We start from the raw sequence: 19,848 nt of genomic DNA, 5'->3' as shown, positions 1-19,848 counted from the left end.
CACCTCACTCCATCAGCATCAATCATCATGCTCGTCATACAGCTCCATGGTTCACTGGTGAAATGGGTTCGAGCTTCCGTCTCCCACCTGAGCCAGCTCTGGGTTCCTGGCATTAGCAGAGCCTGAGGTGTGGGCAGGGAATGGGCACGGCCAGAGGCCACCATCTGGGCGAGGTCAGGACTTGGAAGAATCCAGCCTGTCCAAGAGGAGAGCGGACAAGACTGCCTTGTGTGGGGAATCGGGGGGGGAGGCTTGGTCCTCTCCGGGGCAGCTCCAGGTGATGGCCCCCGGCCAAGGAACCCATGCTGTAGGCTTAGTGCCCACACCCTGGTTCTGGTTGTAGCACGGCACCCCTGCTCCAGACAGCGTCTTCTTGTTTGTTTCGGGTTTGGGAGGAATTAGTGAAGTTGTTATGTAATTAGAAGTGTGGTGGGCACCATCCAGGACTGGCAAGGGGGGCTGGGAAGGAAGGGGAGAGAGCCTGGGAACCGGGATTGCTCAACAAATGACCAGTGAAGAGGGAGGAGTGGGAAGGGAGTGGTGGATTGAATAGAGTGAATCAGTGAATGAATAAGTGAGTGAATTAATGAATAAGCTAATGCCTAAATAATATTAGCAAACACTTACGTAGCTCTCGCTACATGCCTGGCGTTGTTCTAACCCTTTCCTTGTCTGTACTCACTCAGTCTTCACAAAAGTAAGCTGTCTTACTACCTCCATTTCATGGAGGCACAGAGAAGTTAAGTAACTTACCCCAAGTCATACAGCTGGTAAGTGACCGAGTTGGGATTGAACCCATACAGGCTGGCTCCAGAGTCTCCGGATACCAAATGGGAGCACAGCCCCAAGACTAGGAGGAGAGTTCATAGCTGAGTGTTGGGAAGCTGGATTTTGCAGTCCGGACCTTGAGACTTCAGACTTCACATTATTTGGTGGGTTGTCCATTCATTCATTCATTCATTCATTCCACATATCTGCTGGCCACTCACTCATCCATTCACTGAGTGCTAGCTCTGGGAAAGGGAGGGGTGAGAATAATGATTCTGTTCTGCCCTGGCAAAATGTGTCCTTCAGGGTTCAGCTCAGGTGCCACCTCCTCCAGGAAGCCTTCTCTGATCTGCTCTGTAGAGGGCCCACAGGCTCCTGGGCTTCCCTCAGTATTATCTTCCCCCTGTGCCTGCTTCCCTCTCTAGTAGGGCAGTGCTTTAGTCTCTGAATTCTTGGTATACCATGGGTGCTCAATAAAAGCTTGATGAGGCAACTTGTTGCTGCTGGGCCTCCTCCTGGGTACTGCCAGCACCCTGCTCTCTGCTGCTTCCTCTCCTCACTCCAGCCAGGATGCTCTGGTGTCTGGGCACACCCCCCAAAAGACCTTCCCATCCTGCTGGTGAGTGGAAACTCCCCAGGCACTGGTTCCAGCCAGGGGCCATGGTCAGCAGGGATGGGATTCACCCCTGCCTCGGGAGGGAGGGAACTGGGCCCGCCCTAGCTCAGCAACCAACAGCAGCCTCTTCCTTTGCTGGCTAAATGTTTGTTTTCAAATTCCTGAGGCCCGCATCACCTCCCACCCCTGTCCCCACTGGCCCCTGGCCTGGCTTTGCTTCCTTCCTCCCCTTACTTGACCAGGCTGGTTTGCCCTGGGGAGCTGGGCCAAGCCTGTCTCTGCTGCTGCCCACCAGCTAGGGCCCGAGCCTTGAGCTGGCTGACTGGGGAACCCAGAGATTGGGGCATGAGATAGGGAGCTCAGGAGCCCTCCCCAGCTCCTCCGCAGAGAGTATGGAAAGGCCAAATCTTTTCGCTCTTCAGGGAATCACAGGCTGGTAGCCAGAACAAGTTACTGGGTTAGCCGGGTTGGGCAGGCCCAGGCCTGGCTGAGGAGGCCCAGCACAGGTCAGACCTAATTCAAACCCTCCCCAGCTGGGAGTCTTAAACAAGTAGTGTGGTGGGTCTCAAACTTAAACTCTTGTGCCTCAGAATCACCCAGGAACCTCGAAAAAAATACAGACTCCTGGGCCCCATCCTCTGACTTTCTGATTCAGTGGATCTGAGGGAGAACCCGGGGATCTGAATTCGGGGCATGCTTCCCTGGTGATTCGGATGCAGGAGGCCCACGCTGCTGACACACAGTGGTGAAAAGCTTGAAGAAGACAAAGCCAGGCTAGACAAACATGGGTTCTAACCCCAGCTCTACCGTTTACCTGTCCTATGACTGACCTTTGAGAACTGTCCCTTCCAGTTCAGTCGGCACTAGCCACAGGTGGCTATTTACATTTAAATTAATTGAGATGAAATAAAATTAAAGCCAGTTCCTAAGGGGCATTGGCCACAATTCCAGTGCTCAGTAGCCCCATGTGGCTTAGTGGCCATCACATGGCACAGAGCAGATATAGAACACTGCCATCCAACCATCACTCCATCCACAGAAAGTTCTCTTGGACGGCACTGTTATAGAATGTCAGCTCCACGAAGGCAGAGGTAATCATTTGCTTTGTTCCCTGGTGTCCAAGATATACAGCATAGTGCCTGGAACATAGTTGGAGATCCATAAATACTTTTTTAGTTGAGTTTTTATTGTGGTAAAATATACCACATATAATGAAAAATTGACCATCTTACCCATCTTTAAGTATTCAGCTCTGTGGCATTAAGTGTATTCACATCGTTGTGCAACCATCACCACTATTCATCTGCAGAACTTCGTCATCATCCCAAACTGAAAACTCTGTCCCTATGAGACAATAAATCGCTATCAATAAATACTTTTTTAATAAATGGGTGATCTTGGTCACCTCCCCGCTCTGGGCTTTACCTTCCTTACCTGCAGAATGGGTGTCATACGAGTTCCCACCTTGCGAGTCTGTAAAGGTTAAATGAGATCTAGAGCGCGTGTTTAGCACAGACCCTGATGCAGACTAAGTGCTCATCAAATGTTCGCTGTTACTGTGTTATTGCCCCATCGGGCAGTATTGCCTGAGTATCCCACAACTCCTTGCTCTCTGAACTCTCCACTCAAGTAGACAGAAACAGGGACCACTGTTGGTGTAAATGACATGGGTGTGTTGTCTCCAGGGCTTGAGCCGCTGTTGCCTTTATGTCCTCAGCCAGGCTAGCTACCCTGATGACCATGGCTTCCAGCTGCTTCACCAACAGCCTATCCTGGGACCCTGCAACACCCCCTGAAATGGTGGGGGGGAGTTGGAAGAAACCCTTACAGACGATGTCAAAGTACAGATGGGAAGGCTGAGGCCCAAGGTCACACAGGATGGCAGAGGCAGAGCCACGGCTCAGAGCAGGAATGCTGATCCCAATCTTTTCAAGACACTACCTGACTGGCACATGGGAGCCACTAACTGAATGAATGGATGGATGAATGAATGAATGCTGTCAGGTGGATGAACCTCATTCTGCAGCTGAAGAAACAGGCTCAGGGAGGTTAAGTGAGGTGCTTGGTAAATGTTTATGGAATTGATCGCATGGTGTCAGAGGGCAGGGCATACTGGCCAAGTACCTTGAACCCTGCAGTACCTTTAATCGCTGCCCCCAAGGGACAGCCAGGACAGTCTCTTGCTCATGGTGGAGTAGAAAGAGAAGCTATCTCTTGCCATCATGAAGGAAGGAAGGAAGGAATTTCTTTGGTTTTGGAGTCAGACAAGCTCAGATCTGTCACAGATCTTTTTTTTTTTATTATTTATGGCTGTGTTGGGTCTTCGTTTCTGTGCGAGGGCTTTCTCTAGTTGTGGCAAGCGGGGGCCACTCTTCATCGCGGTGCGCGGGCCTCTCACTATCACGACCTCTCTTGTTGCGGAGCACAGGCTCCAGACGCGCAGGCTCAGTAATTGTGGCTCACGGGCCCAGCCGCTCCGCGGCACGCGGGATCCTCCCAGACCAGGGCCCGAACCCGCGTCCCCTGCATTGTCAGGCAGACTCTCAACCACTGCGCCACCAGGGAAGCCCTGTCACAGATCTTGAGACAGGAGAGCAGTCTTGCTGAGCTCTCAAACTTTCTAAGCTTGGGACCCTCCTGAGACATTATAAAAGCTGTGGCCTCCAGCCAGTGGTGAGCTGGTAAATGTTTACCAACTGGCTCTCTCAAAGGAGGAAAAAAATGCTCTGGTTTGCATCATTTGCTGATTGCTGTGGTGTAGATACTTCCACTCACAGTTATTTCAAGGTACCCATGAAACCTGGCTCACAAAATTCATGAAATTTTAACAACCCACTCTCCCTGAGCCAGAAGGAGCCAGCTCTAGCACGTCAGGCCAGCCTCTTCCCCTTCATGTGCCTCATCTTCCTCGTCTGTAAAGTGGAGGTGCTGATGGTTCCTACCTGCAGGGCTGTTGTGAGGATGAAATGGGTTGTTTCTACGCTCCAACCCAGAGGCCAGGAGATCAACAAGACTAGGGGGGACTGTGGAAGGTCCCACCTTCCAGCCCTGGGTGGGGCATGTTGAGGGGGCCCAGAGGGCAGCCAGGAACCTCAGCTGTGGGAGACTGGCACCTCATCCCCTTCCCACCCCTGGCCTCCTGGGCAGCCTATCCTTCCTTTCTGATTCCCGGCCCAAGGATTCCTGGGTTGCCCAGTGGAGGTGACCATGAAGCCCCCCGCCCTTCTGTTTGGGCCACTTCCAGAAGCAGGTGGCGCAAGGGGGTGGGCAGAGCAGCTCAGTGGCGACAAAAGAGTTTGCCCAAAGCTGGAAAGACAGGCTCACCTGCCCGAGTCTGGCTAATCCCCTCCTTTTACCCTGGCTTAATTCCTGTACCATGGGAGGGGGGAGGAATTCCCCTCTGCCACCCATGCAGCCCCTCCTATCCCTACCTGAGTGCTGGCAGGACCCTGGGCACCCAAGGGAGCCCTCCTTTGACAATGGGGTACCAGACCACGGTGCCATGCCCCACTCTGCATCTCTCCTTTTGGTTTTGGCATCTAAGGTGCCTGCATCCGGGGCAGTGAGCCTGGCAGTTAAGGGGAGCTGATCATGTTGAGAAGGGTCCTTCTCACTTTGGGAGGGAAGACTGCATTCCTGGCCAGGTGTTCTAAAAGATTCTTTGTAAAGAACAGGAGAACACAACAAAATATTAGGGCAGAAAGGGACCTATGGCAAAGACAAGCCTTCTGCTGCAAAGATGGGGAAACTGAGGCCAGGGAGGGGAAAGGTCATATTCATAGTCGCACAAGGACTCAGAGGCTGAGCTAGGACCTGGACCCAGTCCCTGGATGGCCAGTCTCTTTTTTGCTACCTGGTGAGTGGCGGAAGCGGCTGGAAGGTAGTGGCCCAAGAACATGGCTGTCCTGGGGGGAAAGGGTGACCAGCCAAGGCCTGCAATCTCCCTCTTGCTGGTGACCACCCTCCTGCAAGCCCCAGGCCCTGAGAAGTGGAGTGAAGGTGAGTCTGGGGGTGGAACACTCCCCTTCCTGAGGTGTAGGGGATGCTGCCTGCGGGCGGGGACCTGGGTCTGCTCAGCTTTGCCCTTAATTCCCTGTGTGGCCTTGGGCAATTCATGGTCCCTCCCACCCCCGCCCCTGCCCCTTGACACCATTCTCTCTGGCAGCAAAATGGGTGGTTTGGACCAGACCAGTGGCTGAAAACTTGTTTTAAGCTGCAGAATGATTGTCTAGATGCCTGGTATAGAAAACAGACACAAGAGGGACAGAGCTGGGGGAAGCTGGGGTTTGAGGAGGGGCCGACAGCAGGAGAGTGGAGGATTTGGGTCCTGGAGCCTCAGCTACTCAGACACCAGGGGAGGGGACTCAGCCCTCCATGGCACCCCCTGGGGATTGCACCTGTAGGGAGGGGTGGGATGCTGGGTCTTGGGCCACACCCCAAGGGAGGGAGTCTGGTACCACCCCTGACCCCTGAAAGAGATGGAGAAAGACAGAGAAGTCAAGAGATAGAAAGACAGAGATAGACAGAGACAGAGACAGAGGCAGGGAGGCAGAGTGAAATAGAGCAAGAGAGAGAAAAACAGAGAAAGGGAGGCCCCCAAAAGAGAAATATTCGAGAATGAAATGGAGAGAGAAGGAGAGGGAGAGAGGGGGAGGGGGAGAAGAAGAGACACATGTTTCCACTCAAAGTTCTTTTTTGTTTAAAATAAAACCGACCCAACAATCTCTGCTGCTGACGGTTGGCCGGAGCCCAGGCCCCAGGCAGAGTGTGCCCACGGGCCTCCTGGCCCCCTGCCTGGGAAACTCAAGTCATAGCTGCCTGGGGCTCTGCTCTCAGCCACCTCTGACACAGAGCCTCGTCCCCTGGCACGGCTCAGGCCTGAGGGGCCCAGGAGGGACCCCCGAGCAGGCAGGGCCCCTGAGGCTTCTCCCGGATATCCCCCCAAGGGGGCTGCCCTTGCCAGAGCTTCCCGGTCATTCTGGGCTGGGAGCAACCAACCACCATGAGGCCCGAGTCCGAGGGCCAGGCGGGGCACTGCGGCCAGGAGGAAGGCCGGAGAAGGGACAGGTTCAGGCTCAGCATTAACTTGGGGCCTGGTCAGCAGGGGTGCCGCATCCCCAGATGTTCAGTGGCCCTCCCCCACTCCTCTCTAGGGACACGTCGCAGGTCCCTGCAGCCCTGGGTCGAGGGCACCTGGCTGGGAGTGAGCCGTGTGCCATGGGGACCATGGAGGTTATTATGCGAGGAAGAGCAGGTGGGGTCGGTCGGGGGCCTTGTCTCCCAGCACACTTGGCCAGGTTTGCTCAGAGCCCCTCCATCTCACTTGCACATATTTTGCACTCAGACCCCAAATTTTGATCTGTCCTAAGCCCCAGGGACCCAGGCAGGAGTGAAGCTAGTCTGATAGCAGCTAGCGTTTGTAGGGTACCTAAAGGGCCCCAGAAACTGCCAAGCGCTGAATGCAGCATCTCATTTAATCCTCACATCCCATGAGGTTGGAGCCATTATAACATCCGTCCACCTTACAGATCACGAAACCGAGGCTCAGAGGAGTTAACACGCTTACCCAAATCTCTTAATGAGTAAAATGTGGGATTTGAACCTGGATTTGCTCACCCACCGCAGCCCCACACCCTGGGACAGTGGGGAGCTTCTGGGGTGTGGAGCCACCCCCTGGCATCCCAGGGCCCGTGGAGGGGGCACCCTCCACCCTCAGGCCCAGGCTCCTGTCCCTTCCGGAGCTGAGAGAGGCAGGTCTGAGAACAACTGATCCCTGGGGTTTTGTTCTTGGCACAAAGGCATCCGGATCCAGGCTTAGTGGTGAATGGCGAGGGGCCCGCAGCCCCTCCCGTGGGCAGGCCTGGCAGGCTCTGCCCCTGCCTGCTTCCCCGCAGCCTGGGAGCCCTCAGCTTCCTATTCAGAACCCTGGCTCAGCCACCGACAGGAGCATCAAAGGCAGGCAGATCTGGGGGGATTAAAGGAGGCAGTGAGAGGCTGGGGGCGCTGGGGAGGAGCTGGGGGCACCCACATGGGACTCCGTACTATGTGCTGGGCACCCCCTGATCTCACGTAGTCCTCATGGCCACCGGCAGTGTAGGTAACGATGGGAATTGGAAGGCCAGAGAGGGAAGGGACTTGCCCAAGTTCACACAGCAAGTTGGAGGCAGAACCAGGCTTCAAATCCAGGTGACCCAGCTCCCACTCAGGGCTTTTTTCATGAAACAAGTTTCCTCTGTGCTTAAGACACACCTGTCCTGTGGCCTCTTCCAGAGACAGAGAAAAGGACAAAGGCAGGCAGAGAGAGGAGGACACACCAGCTGGCAGAAGGGAGGAGAGAGGGGGTCTCCTAGGGGAAGCTTCCCCCCCGGAGCGCCTGAGGGGGGCGCTGGGGAACGGGGGCTGCAGTGCCGCCTGGACTTTGCCCAGCCTGGTAGAAGAGCCGAGGAGGGACAGGGGACCACACGAGGATGGAGTGCCAGGACGAGGGGAGATGAAAGCCCAGGGCTTCCCCACCCAGAGCCTCCTGTACCAGGTCTGCCCCCGGCCAGTGTGAGGAGTGGGGCCTGGGGGTCCTCGCTGACCTGGGACTCAGACTCACCTGGGAGAGAATGGAGTGTGGGTCTCAATAGTGAGGGCTCTGGGTGGGTGTAGAGGATTAGGGGAGCATCACGATGGGCAGCTGGGCCCTGAGGTTCTGCCCTGCTGTGTGACCTCAGGGAGGTAAAAATCCCCCTCTGGGCCTCATTCTCCTTCTAGGGCCCCAGAGTCAGAAGACCTCCTCATTCTGCCATGGCGATGTGGGCTTGATGACTGAGGGCCGCCTTCACTGAATCCTTCGGTGAGGCAGGATTGTGCTAGGGCCTGGACCTGCATTCTTTCATCCAATCCTCACAGCAATTGCACCAGAATCATTTCCCCCCCACTTGACAGATGAGGAAACTGAGGCTCAGAGAGGCCTTGTTCAAGGTCACACAGTTCGTAAAGATTTCAAAGCCTCATGACCTCACTTTGGTCCCTGGTCTCAGATGCCAAGCTGTGGGCTGGGATCCCAGCAGGCTGGCCCCAGGGCCTGAGCGGTTGTAAGGCCCTGTGCCTCTGTCTGAGGCCCCCTCCTCCCTCCCGGTGCCAAGGTGGCAGAGCAAGGTGCCGACCTGCCCCCCAGTTGCAGGCATCCCCAGGAATGCCACTGCATTCCTGTGGTGCGGGTGTGGCGGCCCGCGGCTCTGTTTGCCCGAGGCCTGTGCTGGTTGTTAAGCAAGTCCCAGCTCCAGGCGCTGAGTCAGCAGGCCGCGCAGCCCTGTCACTCCCAGCAAACCCCCGTCACCAGGAAGGTGGTGGCAGGAGGGGAGGAGGAAGCGCTGCTTCCCTTGCAGGGGGAGGGGGGTGGGGGGAGATGCCTGAGTCGGGGAAGTCGGGCTGAGTCCTGCGTGGGGAGCTAAGAGGCTCCCTGCAAAGGAGTTGGGTCAGTGGAGCTCAGGGCCCAGAGTGAGGACTTCAGACCCGAGCGGGGGCATCTGTGCTTTCCGTATCGCCTTCCATATGCCGGGCGCCGTGCTGGCTGCTTTGCTAGGTCTCGTATCTCCTCTAATAAAATTGACTCACTATCCTTATCCTCCATTTTTCACATGGGGAAACTGAGGGGCAGCCAGGTCCTTAGTGAGCAAAGGGCAGGGCCAGGCCTGTGACTCAGAGCCTTGCTTACTGTGCAGGGCAGTCGGGAGGGATCCGTTGTTCCCCCAGGCCTGGCCTCGTGCGCCTGGACCAGCCCCTCCCGCTCTGGGGCCTCAGTTTCCCGTCTCTGCTGGGATCAGCGAGGGTCTCTCCAAGCCCTGAGGGGGAAGGGAAAGGGGGGGCCCGCCACGTCCTCCTCAGTGCTATTTGCTCTTGATTAGGGACAAGTCACTTCCCCTGGCTGGCCTCACCCTCCAGGCCAGCCTTTGATCTCCTGGTGTTGCCTGCCTTCAGATTCCCTTTATCTTTATGGGCAATGCCCCTGGGCACCACCCTCACCCCCACCCCCACCCCACACTGGCACCCGGAGGGCAGAGGGGGGTGCACCCAGGAGAAACAAGAGTGGTGGTGGGAAGAGCCTGGGCCAAGAAGGGCCGGGACTTAGCGGCGTCTCGGACGTTGGCCTCACGGTGCCAGCTCTGCTCCCCGCGGGGTCTCCCTTGGAACGGAATTGGCGGGTTGTGGGCAATGGGAGACAGGATGGGACAGATGGGTGGGGCACGTGGGGGACGGGGTCAGGAGGCCAGGAGTTTCAATGGCTGGTTTTGGTGGTGTTTGATAAGAGAAGGAAGGGGTGGTCAAAGTCCGTGGGAGCCGGGGCGGGGGCAGGAGACAGGGTGGGGTGGGAGAGGGGCAGTGGGTCTGATTCCCAGCTTGCCCGCCAGTTTATGCCCCACTGCCCGAGGCCTCAGCCCGGGTCTGAGGACCTGCTGCCCCCTGCCCTGCCTCCCCTCTCAGGCTTGGGGGGAGGGGACTCGAACAGATGACAATGGTTTGGGGGGCCAGGGCTGAAAGAGGCCGTGTCTGTGGGGCGTCCTCTGAGATGTGCACCCTGAGCTGATGGGCTGGGCTGGGGGGTCCCTGTCTGATGGGGGAAGGCTTGGCCCCTGCCCTGGGAATATCACTCCTCCGATGAAAGAGACACAGCGCCTGCCCTCAGGGAGCTCCTCGTCTCAGGAGAGGGCACACAGGCCATTCCTGGAAAAGCACCCCGCCAACTGCTGGAGGACCTACTGTGCCCTTCCCTTGGGGGATTCACAGTCTGAGGGCAGAGGAAGGCAGGCGGGCACGGCTGCGAACTAGCAGGCCTGCTTGGAGTCCAACCCCTTCACCTGCTGGGCCTGGTCAGGCCAATTTGGAGGCGAGGAAGGCAGGGCAGGGCCCAGAGACACCCCTACCCTCACCAGGGATCAGCCTGAGATCAGGCCCAGGCTGGGGAGGGGGGGTCTCTGCCAGACTGGCCCCGAGGCACAGGTTCGGGCTGTGACATGAGGTGGATCCGCTGTGCAAAATAGTTACTACCGCTGCTCCTCTAGGCCCCGGCGAGACAGGGAGGCTCTATTACAGGGTTGGAGCTGCAGGCAGCCCTCCCTCCTCATCCCACCCCACCCTGCCCACCGCGCGCACACACGCACACACACACACCCGGGCACAGACACGCACATCTGTGCGCACACGCAGACAGACATGCTAGTTGTATGATTTTGAGCAAGTCCCTTCACCTCCCTGAGCCTCAGTTTCTTCAATTGTGAAATGAGGATCGTAACAGCTCGCATGCCTGGCACCTCCCTCCCCCACCCGCTCCCTTACTCTGGGACACGCAGACGTGGGCACCTATGCATCCTTACACACTCACGTGGGCACCCACATGAGCCCACACGGCCCTGCTTAGAACCCCCCCAACTCACATGCAATGTGCCCACACACTCTTGCTTGTGAACCTTCACACAAGTGCACGCACAAGTACATGCAGTTGGGGGACTGCAGCAGGGTCTCCAGGACCGCAGAGGGAACCCTCACCCCCCACCAGCAGCATTCTGTCTCTGGGGTGGACCCCTAAGTCAGCCATGCCCCAGGCAGGGTGCCCAGGCTCAGTGCCCCCTGCCCTCTCTCCTGGGTTAATGCCCATTTGGCCAGGGGGAGGTTGTGTGTGAGAGACACATAGATCTGGCTTCAAATGTCAACTGCCCCGAACCTTGGCTTCCTCATCTGTAAAGTGGGGAAGTGCAAATAGTCATTGAGAGGCCACGGGGCAGGGGGTGGATGCCATGAGATGATCTATACCAAGTGTGACATGTGTAAAGTGCCCAGGATACAGCAGATGCTCAATAAGCGCTGGTTGGGTTGACTTGGGGCAGCAGCACCTACGTGGCATGTGGAAGAGAACAGATACGATCAGCTGTGATCCACAAACCTGCTTTGTTCCAGGCTTTGAGCTGGGCACTGGGGCCTCAGATTTAAAACAAAGCAAAACCAAACCAAACCTTGTTCCCTCCCTTCCCTCAAGGTGCTCACCCAATACTGCGGATGACGGATGACGGACGACGTGTCAACGGTCAGTTCCAAGTCAGTATGAGGTGTGCTGGGAGACAAACAGAGAGGCAGCAGGGTGTGAGGGGAAAGAGTAGGGGTGCCACTTTTTAGGGGGGGATCTTAGTCAAGTGATTGTCCCTCTTTGAACTCAGTTTCCCCACTCATAAAATGGGCGTGAAAATAACCAGCTCACTGTTGGTTATGTGCTGGGCACGAAGCTCACTAAGCAGAAGGGATGATAATTCTGGTGTGATTACTACCTGGGAGGTGGCCCCTGGGCCCCTTTCTCCCCTTCCAAGCCTGTGCTGGGGAAGGGTCTGGAGGTCTCGGACGAGGCTGTTTCCATGGTGGAGCCTGCAGTTTCCTCACCAGGAACACAGTCCTGTGGAGCCCAGATCTCAGGGGCAGGGGGAGGCGCTGGGGCAGACCCCTGGGATGTGCTCGGCCATGGACAGACATAGTCAACCACCTCAACCACTGGGGTCTGCACATTTCTGGTGACCACAGACCTGGGGAAGTGGCAGAGGTGTACTGGCCCTTAGGAGCACTTGGTCTAATGGGAGAGGCAGGAACCCCCCTCTACCCTCCCTCCCCCCAACCCAGTCAGAGGGGGGAGGCAGTATACCAAGTCACCCTCGTGATGACCTAAGTCTCTTCGGAATGTCGAAGCTGGGGGGTCCCTTCGAACCTCTCTCTCGAGTCTCCAGGGGCTTGGCCTGGAGAGACCCACTCGGGATCACAGGGGCGGGACTCACGTGGGGCACGTGGGGAGAGTGGGTGTGCTCGCAGGCACTGGGACAAACCGGAGCCTGCATGCCCTCTGAAGACCTTCGAAGCCAGGATTTTACAGGCAGCCCTCCAGACCCACCACCCCCAGACACGTCTGTGATCTAGTTCCTGCCCTTGGCTGGTCAGCTGGTGAACCCCGTCCCACCTTCCCTTTTTACAGATGGGGAAACTGAGACCAGGACCAGGAGGTAGTTTTCCAGCTGTGAGACCTGGCGCAGACCTCTGCCAGCCTTAGCTTTCTCCTTTGCCTCCGGCACAGGGCTGGTGCGAGGACAAAAGGAAATGGATGTGCCGCACTAACCTAGTGCCTGGCACACAGATAAAACTCAGCGAATCTCGCTATGATTTATTACTAATTATTATCGCTGTGAAGCACCAGTGAGGCCCCAGGCCACATTTAAAGGCGGGGGTGATGAGGCTTGGGGAGGAGGAGCGGCTGGGACTCGAAGGCAAGAACGAGCAAAGCTCGCACCGCACCGGAGCGCCTGGGCCCGGATGCCCCGTCCCCTGTCGCCGTCCCCAGGGCCGCCCTTGTTTCCATGGCGACGGGGGCCGCCCCTCCCGGGCCCCCGACCCCTTTACGAGGCGCAGAGGCGGTTCCTCGCAGCGGGGAATGGGCTCGGGCCGGCTGTAAACCGCACGCGGCAACCCTCAAAGGCTGCACCTGCGGGGCTGGCAGCCCGGGCGGGCGGGGTGCGAGACGGGCGCGGGGGCGGGGGATGCTGGGCCGCGCCGCCCCCCACCTCACCCCAACTCCCCGCCCCGGGCCCCTTAATTCACTGCCCCGCTCCCGGGCAGGTGGGCGCCGGCCCCTCAGGGAACCGGAGTCCGACACCCGCCCCCCTCGGCCCCCGGCTATTGTCTCGCTCCGCCCTCCCCTCTCTCCGGCCTCCTCTCCGGCTCTCTCCTCTCCACGTGGCCCGGGCTCCTTCCGGGCTTTTCCGGGCTCTCCCGCAGCTTCCATCTCTGTCTCAGGGCGTCTCTGTCTCTCGGAAGCTGGAGAGGAGGGGGAGTGCCCTTGGATGGAGATGGATGGGTGGCCCCAGTCTGGGACTCCAGGGATGGCGGGTGCCTGGGCCCCCAATCTTGGGGGCACTGGTCAAGTACCTCTTAAGGAATCAGGAGATAAGAATAGAGGTTGGATTTTTTTTCATATTATGTACTTATTTTTGAATAGGTCACTGATGCATATGGTGAAATTGTCAACTGCAACAGGAAGAATACACAGTAAAATAGCCCACCACCCCCCAGGTCCCCACCAAGGTTCCCAGTTTCCACACACAATCACACACACTCAACATACACACACACACACACACATGCTTCTCAAGGCAGGGCTGTGTCCAAGTCTCTGGTCCCCTCATGCTCAGCACAGGATTCAACACAATACGTGTCAGAGGTCACAGAGCTATCTACCGATGTGAGCATGTGTGTGTCCGTACACACATACACACACACACACACACCCTACCTAGGGCTTGCTGGGGGCACCTCAGGGGGTCCAACCAGGGAAGATGTGAATGGTGGCAAGTTTGGACAAGTGGCTGGGGCATGATGGATGGGATGGCAGACAGATGGATGGATGGATGGGATGGCAGACAGATGGATGGATGGATGGGCTGGTGGAAAGATAGACAGACAGGAGCTGCCAGGAGGTGACTACCTGGCTGGGAAGGACTGTCTGGGAAGTGATGGATGGGACACAGAGAGGGCTGTGAGGGGCTGGGCCCATTGGGGAAGGAAGGAAGTAAGGATGGATAGAGGGACAGACAGACTGACAGATGAGGGAGACAGATGAGGAGTGGGGGAGGGGTGGGTGGGGGGTGGACGAGTGATGAGAGACCCTGCTGGGAGAGGGGACAGGGTCTTGCTGGGGAGGTTGTGGCACAGATGATGCAGAGGACTGGGTGAGGATGGTTGCTCATTGCTGGCTGGCTACAGACAGGTGGACAGACAGATGGACTCGTGGATGGATGGGTAGATGGATGGGGAGGATAGCTGAGGAGTGACCAAGGCCCTGCTGGGACTGGTTGATGGAGACGGCTAGACAGATGGAGGGAGACAGGACAGGAAGCAGGGGCAAGGGTGGGGTGGGTTAGGAGCTCCTGTCTTGCCCCAAGGTTGTCCCTACCGAGTCCCCTAGACCTGCATGCCTGGACACGTGTGTGTGTGTGTGTGTGTGTGTGTGTGTGTGTGTGTGTTCAGACATATGCAGTATTGGGGCCATGGCTGTGTTCACAGTACTTCTCAGTGTGTGTGTAGACATGTGAGCGCACAGGCCTGGTGATGGGCATGAGAATAGAGGCCTGGAGTGTGGGGTCCCTGCCCTTCCCTCAGGGGCTAGTAGGGTCCTGCTGGGTTTATCCAGGGCATGGTGGGAAGGGGACCTAGGGCAGGGTTCCCGGTGAATGAAGCCTTGTGTGCTTGTCAGTGGTGTCAGGGCGGAAAGGGGCTTGGGGTCAGACTTGGAGGTTTTCAGAAAGCAAACAAAGCAGCTTTCCTACCCTTCCTCCCTTCCTCCTCTGAGTCTCCACCAGGCCTGAGGCCAAACAGACAGGACTCAGGCAGGGGGGTGGTGCCTGGCAGGTACTGTGCACCTGGGCCCCCAAATACAGTGTCAGCAGTAAAAATGATCACTGCTGACATTTGCGGAGGACTTGCCATGTGCCAGGCACTGTGCCGAGAGAGTTGTTTACACTTTCACGGCTCCCCCACAAGGTGGGTATTGTATTATTTTTATCCCCAGTTGACCAAGGAGAAAACAGAGGCTCGAGAGGTGATGCTTCTCACAGGAGATGGTGGCCGTGGGAAGCCAGAAGTGTACCCTCAGCCCCTTGCCAGCCACGGCCAGATCCTCCTCACCACATCGGCACAGGGGACTCCGGCTGGCAGGGGGACCCTCAGAACACAGAGCAGGGAGCAGACCAGGGTGGAGAAAGGACAGGAGTGACCTCCAGACCCTTGGTTAGCACTGGGGGCCACGGAGCCCGACGGGCTTGGATTCGGATCCTGCCTTTGTGACTTGAGCAGGTCACTTCATCTGTCTAAGCCTCAATTTCCTTGTCTGTGAAATGGGGAACATGCCGCTCACAGGAGCTGTTGTGAGGATGAAATAAGATAATGTAGGAACAGCACCTGGCAGGTCTGAGCACCCCAGGGCCACAGCAGAGGATCCTGGAACTCAGGTAAATCCACTGGGGCCCCTGGTCACCCACCCCACCTTCTGCAGTAGCAGGAGCCCCCCATTAGTCCCATTTGTCCTCGTCTCTGGAATGCGTCCTGGGCCTCTGGGTGTGTCTGAGCACCAGATGGTAGCCTGGGCCATCTTCATACCTCTCTAAGTGGGGGAGCCACTGTTTCCCCCCAAGGTACCCACGAGGAAAGTGAGGGAAAGAGAACAGAAATAGCTAGCCCAGATCACACTGTGCTGTGAAGCTACCGCACTGTGGGCTCCTTCATTCCACAAAGCTCCAGGCCAGACTGCTGGGGCAGGTACACCATGAAGAAGGCAGGCAGCAGCCCGGCCCTCTGGGAGCTGACACACTAATGGAGGTGGGGTGGGGGAGGGAGACAGACAATAGTCAAATAAACAATAATATGTAGAGCATGGCAGTGGGTGGTGAGTGAGATGGAGAAAAACAGCAAGTAAGGGAAGTAAGTAGGGAGTCCAGGGGTGGGGCCGGTGTTGCTCTTTTATTTTAAATAGAGTGGTCAGCTAAAGGAGGTGAGGGAGCCAGCCCTGAAAACTGAGTGGGGAGAGAGAGTGGTCCAGGCAGAGGGAGAAGTAGGTGCAAAAGCCCTGAGGCAGGGCTGCCCTATTCCTGTATCCAAATTCACTTATGCCAAAGGTCTTGATGAGGCACCTTCCCTGCAGCTGATAGCCTTTGAAGGTCAAGAGGAGTGATTAGTGGGACTTCCCTGGTGGTCCAGTGGTTAGGACTCCGCGCTTCCACTGCAGGGGACACGGATTCCATCCCTGGTTGGGGAACTAAGATCCCACATGCCTCATGCCCCGTCCCCTCCCCAAAAAAGAGAGAGAAGTGATTAGTGAGAAGGTGTTTACACTGAGCTATGAGTCAGAAGACCAGGGCTGTAGTCTTCACGCAGTCTCTGTGACCTCCAGCAAGTTCTTTCCCCCCTGTGGCCTCAGTTTCCTCCTTTGTAAAATACAGAGATTGGACTTGATCTCCTAAGACTCCATTTCAGTGGCCATGCTATGACTCGGTCAGGGGAGGGCGGGTGGTCCCAGCAAGGGCTTTGGAGATACTTTTGCCCCCTCAGGCTCCTGACCTTGAGCAAGTGACTCTGACTTCTCTGAAACTCAGTGTTCTCTGTAGAATGAATGGGGGTAGAATCCCTGCTTCTCAGAGTGCTTTTGTGTATATATGAGGTGGTGCTGCAAAGCTCTTAGATCAGGGCCTGGCACATAATCGGGGCTCAACAAATGGGCTCTGCTTTTACTTAGATTTTTTAATAGTTTATTTTTCTTAATATTTATTTATTTATTTGGCTGCACCGGGTCTTAGTTGCAGCACGCGGGATCTAGTTGCCTGACCAGGGATCGAACCCTGGGCCCCCGGGCCCCCTGCATTGGGAGTGTGGAGTCTTAACCCAAGTCCCTACTTTGATTTTTTAAAACACCTGGTTAAGGACTGGCACTCAGAGAAGGGAGAAAGACCAGTGGTCCGGGGATCAGAGAAGGCTTCTGGGGTGGGGGGGGTGCCTAAGCTGAGTTTGGAAGGGAAAGAGGATGTGGCCAGATGGGGAAAAGGAGGCCAAGAGGAATGAGGGGTGTCGTCCGGGAGCCAAGAGCAGGAGGAAGGGGGCTCTGAATCCAGGTGCGAAGCAGGCAGAAGATGGGCGCCCAAGCGACACTGATCAGGGACACACCTCACTCCCGCCACTCCTCCCAACTGAGGCCCCACCCCACCCGGAGGCTCTGCCCCTTATCCAGGCCCCACAGGCAGGATTTGCAGGGAACCCACTTCAAAGGATCTCAGGAAGCTTGAGCAAGTCCCAAAGGAAGCGGCACAGCCTCTGACCCAACTCTGGGGATGGGGGAAGCCCCACAATTATGGGAGGGCTTCCTCCCACACTGCCCCCGTCCAAATGAGGGAGCCCACATTTAAGTTCCCCTTCCCTGACCATCTCACTGGCGAAGGGGAGCTCAGTAACACTTCTGCTCAGGCAAGTTCACCCCAAAAACCTCGCCTGAAAAGCTGAACTTCAAGTCCCGCTTTGCGGTTGCAACTGGGGAGTGGGTTCCTTTGAAAAAGATGGAGTCCTAGTACCTGCGTGGTACTAGGTACATTTACTGAGCACCTACTGTATGCCAGTCTCCATGGGGCATGGCAGGATGGAATAAAACTGGGCTTCTATCCCTCAAGGAGCCCCCTGCTTAAAGGGGAGGGAAGGTGAGGAAGTAATTATAACCCAGTGTGAGAGCTGAGGTCTGTTCCAGGGTGAGACGATTTATTTGCCTGGGAGTGCCCAGCTGGCTTTTCCAAGTGACTTTTGATTATAAAGGTAACAGTAGCTAAAATGTAACGCTCACTCACCCTATGCCAGACACTACCCTAAGGGTTTAACGTATAATCTCGTTTAATCCCAGCAGCAGTCCTGGAGGGTGGAAACCATTATTATCATGCCCATTTTACAGATGTGGCAGTTGAGATTATAAAGCTTGCCCAAAGCCACACAGTTGGTTAAATGGCAGAGTCCAGGTCTGCTGGACCCATCACTCATTCATTCATTCATTCATTCACCCACCAGATCTGTCTTGGCACACGCTGTAGGCCAGGCGCTCGCCTCCATTTGGGGGCTCCAGTGTCTCTTCTGTGTTGCTCCAAGGTAAGCCTTGAAGAAGGAATAGGAGTTGCCAAGGTGGAAAGGGCATCCAGGGAGAGGGTATAGCTTGGACAATGGGATGCAGGCATGAAAACACATGGTGTGTTCAAAGAAACACAGCTAGACTGGGCTCTGGACTGAAACACACTTAACTTTTTAGTTTTACCTCTGCCATGTCCTGGCTGTATGACTCTAGGCAAGCAAGTTCTCTCTGAGTCTCACTTTCTTCACCTGCAAAAATGGGGACAATATTAATCCTTCTGGGGCTTCTGGGAGGATTAGATGAGTTTGCATAGGTAAAAGTGGCTTGGCACATAGTAGGCCTTCAAGAAAATGAATTGAAAGAATGGAGAGAACTGATTTAGAGGGTCACCATCAAATGTGAGCACCTCTTGAGTGACTCCTTGTACGGGGCACTGTTCTAGCTGATGCCAGGATTGCAAAGGGGTGTTGGATTCGTTCCTTGCCTTGGGGAGCTTACAGTCTAGTTGAGAGACAGTTCAGAGGCTCCGAAGACAAGAAAGAGTTGAGCTGGCTGAGGCCAGGGTCCTGGAGGGCATGTGGTACAGGGGGTCCAGAAGCTCAAGGGAGGGCCTGATCCCTGGGGCCTTCACTGCAGAGGTACTCATTGGACTGGCCTTGAAGACTCCAGCATTATGATTCCAGGCATCTGGGCTGGGGCGGCTCTTTGGGTTCTGTGGAATTCAGTGTTTTGAGAGGCAGTGGAAAGAGGTACCTGTGAGGGGGTGTGCTGCATTCAGGCTGCCTGGGCTAGAACGCTAGTTGTTTTCCAGCTTTTACAAGCAAGTCTGATCCTCTGCAAAAGGGCACAGTAACAGCGCTCACCTCATGGGTGAAACTATTATTTCAATGTTTATCTTTGTCGTCTGGTTGCCACCAGCCCCTAGCCAAGTCCTAGCAAAGGGTGGGCACCTGAGCAGGCTGGTGGGCTGGAGGTGGGGATTAGGAGGCGAGGCCCGTGCAACCACACACACACACACACACACACACACACTCAGGCTCCACCTGCCTGTATGGGAAGGCTTACTTGCTGCAGTGGCTCTCAGGCCCCGAGGGCTCTTTGGGGCCTTTATGGGGTAATTCCATCTCCATTAGGGTTTATTATATCACTATAAATACCACTTTTCCATGCGCTTTATAAGACTCACCGACTCACCGAAGAACTTTCCTCCTCAGCATCCAGTCACCCAGAGTGGGAAGGACTCAGGGTGAGACAGGAAGAGAGGGAAGGGCGTTGTCACCAGGTGAGTGACTAAAGACCAAGGAGCTGCCCCCACTCCACGCCCTGCTGCCATCTCACATACCACCCTTCCCACACGCCTCTGCTCATGTCCCGTGTCATAGATGAGCCACACTTAGCTCTGGGCTCTCAGCACACAGGTAGGCACATCCTCCAGGCACTCAGCCCACAGCCAACAGGGCCTGCCTGCACCCCAGCATGTGGGTTCGACTTTGTGGGACCACACATGGAAACCCACACATGCAAACCCACACATGCCACACAACGACTTTCACACGATGTCGAACTTGCCAACACCTTCATTCACTCATCAGTTCATACATTCAGCAAAGGTTTGCTGAATACCCACTATGTTATCGGACGCTGTCTCTTTTCCACAAACATCCCTGCCCTCTTGGACCACATCTTCTAGTGACGCGTCCAACATTCAGAGCCTGCAGTGGTATGTAACACACATGTACAGAGTCTTACATACAACATACAGGAAATATTACGCTCACCACACAATGTCCATAGCCCAGAG

At 56.1% G+C, this 19,848-nt stretch overlaps 1 long non-coding RNA gene across 1 annotated transcript in view; it reads right to left on the bottom strand.

The window, feature by feature from the left end:
* Positions 1–2,192: 2,192 nt before the first annotated feature.
* LOC137761890 (uncharacterized) overlaps positions 2,193–19,848 on the bottom strand; it is a 22,700-nt gene continuing 5,044 nt past the window's right edge. The window contains exons 3-7 of the long non-coding RNA XR_011073461.1: positions 18,231–18,295; positions 17,987–18,073; positions 11,411–11,477; positions 2,617–2,728; positions 2,193–2,523 (exon numbers count right to left, since the gene is read on the bottom strand). This is a non-coding gene — a long non-coding RNA (uncharacterized lncRNA). The remainder of the gene's footprint in view (positions 2,524–2,616; positions 2,729–11,410; positions 11,478–17,986; positions 18,074–18,230; positions 18,296–19,848) is intronic.

This window comes from Eschrichtius robustus, chromosome 3 (assembly GCF_028021215.1).
Source record: "Eschrichtius robustus isolate mEscRob2 chromosome 3, mEscRob2.pri, whole genome shotgun sequence".
Classification (NCBI taxonomy): Eukaryota; Metazoa; Chordata; class Mammalia; order Artiodactyla; family Eschrichtiidae; genus Eschrichtius; species Eschrichtius robustus.
Note: the sequence above shows the minus strand (reverse complement) of the source record. Positions and strands in the feature narration are given on the sequence as shown.